Source organism: Gekko japonicus, unplaced genomic scaffold (assembly GCF_001447785.1).
Source record: "Gekko japonicus isolate JY-2015 unplaced genomic scaffold, Gekko_japonicus_V1.1 scaffold2418, whole genome shotgun sequence".
Taxonomy (NCBI): Eukaryota; Metazoa; Chordata; class Lepidosauria; order Squamata; family Gekkonidae; genus Gekko; species Gekko japonicus.
The window spans coordinates 243,623-247,586 of NW_015165315.1; positions in this window are offsets into that span (position 1 = coordinate 243,623).

Consider the following 3,964-nt stretch of genomic DNA (forward strand, 5'->3'; position numbering starts at 1 on the left):
TCACTCAGAATTTTTCAGTATCATTGTCAATCCTCGACTGTAAACAGCTTTATAAGATTTTTTATATTAAAATGTTTCTGTGAAACCCCTTTCTGCCTTTTAAGAATGTTCCAAAATATGCCATTCTTAGTAATAGTCTTCTGCAGTTTGTTCACTTAGGCTTTAATTTGGAATTAATACTAAGTCTTGCATTTAAACTGGACTTATTTGTTAAATATATGCAAAGCACTGCATAAAAAAGCATACCTTACTTTTTGGTGCATTAAGTTGATTTAAATCTTGTTTTGTACACACCGTCTCACAAACCAATCAGTTGCTAGCTTGTGTGGGTTTTTTGTATGTTCTGGATACAGCTTTTCTTCCATTGTAGCTCACATCTAATAGCCATATATCAGGAAAGCTGTATTCAAGTTGGGTCATAAAACTGGCTTGAAAATAACACATCTGACTGCTTGTGGTTATGACAATGTGGGACAGTTCTATCCTAAAGAAATCTTTAAAATATTTTGTAACGTCTATGTACCTGGAACAGAAACACAGCAGAGCAAGTGAATGGACTAGTAATCATCGTACAGGTATTTTCTTGTATTGTTTTGAATGCAGTAACACTGTCTCTCCCCACCCCCGATAGTTTCGTGTACTGTATTAAAGGCCATTCTTTGAAAAATTAGGATGCCTATGGTAAGGTCTTAATACTATAGTGGCTTTTGTCTCTTGTGTGTGCTGTGCATTTTCAGCACTATGAAACCACACTGTTTCAGAAAAATTGATTTGCAAAGCATGGAGCTATTCTGTTCCTCCCTCCCAATTGTGGAGTAGATTTATATATTATGCCACACTTAAGTCAAACTGGAAGTGATGGAAAATTCACAATCAGGTCATCCAATTTAAGAGAAAAGTATTAGCAGCCCTATACAGCTGGCTTTGAAGACATGTGAAACTAGGGAATTTGTGCTTCGCTGTTTGCCCCTACACTGTGTTCTCAGCTCCTGCAGTTAAGCTCCTCTTTTATATTGCTTCTGTGAGCCTGCCATTTCCCTCATTTTCAACTAAATGGACAACTTTCCATCCCCAACCTGTGATCCAAAGTAGCATCTGTCTAGTGAACTCCTCAAATTTGCCATTTCAGAATTATTTTTAAATTCAGTGGGAATGGTCCTTCCATTCCTCAAAGTTGTCAGACTTCCCAAGCTAAGCCAGGGCAACCAGCAAGTAGCATTTTAATTTCGCTCTTTCATTTCTGAGTGCTACAAATTAATGCACAAGGCAATAAATGTAGCTAGTAACCCCAAACAGAGCAGAATATCTCCATTCCTACTAACAGCTAGATCCAGCAATCTGTATGACTGCTGCATTCAAATCAGATGTGTGCATACAGTTTCCAGTTCAATGAGGAAGCCTGATTGTGTGCAGCTCTTTTTGCTAGATCAGAGTGAATGTGTTTGGTCTTGTTAGTCTAAAGTTTCATATAATAGCCTATTGTGGGCACGGTCTCTATCATTGTTCTGGTAAGCTTTACTTCCCTGTTGTAAATGAACAGCTTGCTCTACAGTTGAATACAGCCATATGTTCTGGAGAACACTTCCATTTGCTCCCCTTTCTAGCTTCCTATGACTATAGCTCTCTTGGTGCGAGTTACTCTTAAAAAAAATTTTTTTTTCTGAAAGAATTTTACTGCATTGACTATGGAAAAGAAATGATAAATGATCTAGGATAGAATAACAGCAGAGGAAAAACTGTTTTCAGGAACAAGACACCCACCATAATGATTTGGTACTTCAACTGCTAGAGTTAAGAACATTTTCTTTATAAAAATGATTAATTATTGGTCACATATGATGTAACTGATCATTTATCTTAAATAATTATAAGAACCATAGTGTTCTGTTTGATGTTATAACTTGCTGTCTCAAGGAAGGAGGAAAGCTATAGCTGCAGCTGGTTCAGTACTGAAGACTAACTGGGGTTATGCCAGGAATACGGTCTTGAATGCATCTGACCAAGTCACCCTGCTGAAGCTGAGCTTGTCTGGGTCTGTTAGAGCTCCTGGATGGGAAGCTGCCTGGGATGCAGTGGCACTGGGAGTTCCTTAGAACGAGGCTGCCTGTATATGAACAAAAAATGTTCACAAGCTAGCAACAAAAGCAGTTCCTTTTGCTCACACTATAAACACCAGTCTGAGGCAGTGCTAGCTGTGTAACAAGTAGCCCTCTCATGATGGGTCGTTTGTAGACAGGATTGCGGTCCAGGATTGCCTCTAACTCAGGCACATTTCAGTGACCTGTCCCTTTCTTGTAAGGAGCATATGTCAGAGAGAGAGACCGCATGTGGTAGTGAGCAAGACTTCAGCCGAGGAAGCAAGCAGGCACTCACCCATCTATTGTGCCTGGATCTAGCTCTTTGGAAGAACGCCCTTCCATCTAGCTTCTACAGTAATGGGGCCACCAGAGTGAGGGGAGAAAGCAGGTGGGCACTTTACCTCCATACCTGAATGCACCACATTTATGAATCCCCTAGGTATTGAACCTTGTCTGTTGTATTAGATTTTGAAGCCAGGTTTTCATTAGAAATGGGATCCTCATGTTAGTATTAAGTTTCCCCGCTTTGCCACTTCTGTCTTACTACAGGTTCATAGAAAATGAGATGAAACTGATGACTGCTTTATCAATGGAATCTTCCCGTGCTATACTGTCAGGCTCAGATATATCCCACACTAAATTCCTGTGTGGATAACATCAAAAGACAACAACAGGGTAATGGTAAGAACCTACCAATCAAAGCCTTATACACAGTGAACCAACTTTTGAGTTATGTGCAACAATTCTTCATGCTGGAGGTTAAGCCGAGCCAAAAAGTGGGGGAATGAGCAGAAAATAAACATGGTTGAGCACGATCAAATCGGCAGCCTGGAAGAGTTTCAAGAAGGAGCAGAGCATGTGTTATGCCTCCTTTATAAGGTTAAACTGCTGGTTTGAAAAAAAATATTCCACTTACACTGAAGGCTTTTGAGACAAAGACTATAGGTTTCCCCCCTGTAATAGGGCAGCGGTTATTTCTGCCTGTTTAGAACATGATGGAGCTGCGGTGGCTCAAGTGGTTAAGACGCTGAACTGCAGGCTGTGGAAGTTCAGCCGTTCGAGACCTGAGTTGCCGCATGACGGCGTGAGCTCCCGTCTCTAGTTACAGCTCCTGCCAACCTAGCAGTTCGAAAGCAAGAAATTGCAAGTAGATAAATAGGTACCACTTCGGTGGGAAGGTAACAGCGTTCCGTGCGCCTTGGTGTTTAGTCATGCCAGCCACATGACCACGGAAACGTCTTCAGACAGCGCTGGCTCTTCGGCTTTGAAACGGAGATGAGCACCGCAATCCTAGAGTCGGACTCGACTGGCTTTCGAGCAAGGGAACCTTTACCTTCTTTTTAGAACATGATGCTCAGGGCTGGCAGTCAAGGATCTGGAAACCTGGGCAGCTATTTTTCTGCTAGAAAGTAACAGACTTTGTAGGTGAAAGCAGAGGGCACGGGTTAACCTTTCACTTTCCACTGCAATGTGTCTAGGAAGCTTGGCTGCCGGGGGTGCAGAATGGTAGGAGAAAGGCTAAGGACAGGAGTCCTAATCTGGTCAAATATCTATCTAATCCAGCATTCACTTTCCCACAGTGTGCTTTCCTCAGTTTTACAGTAGAATACTCTGCCACATGAGCAGCCTACTCCATCATGTTGTTTTGCTGTGAGGCTGAAATGTCAGTGGGTATCCCACTCAAATAACTTGAGGCAAAGCTCTGAATCAAAGTGGAGAGCCAGAGGAATTGATGAGCAAATTCGATGAGTGCAAAGACAATGGAGCAAAACATAATGACGTTAGGCTTATTAACCAACCTATTATGATATTTGTTAGTGAATATTTTGCCATCACATTTTTCTATACAAATGTGACTCTGCATGATCATGAATAGTGGCATTTTG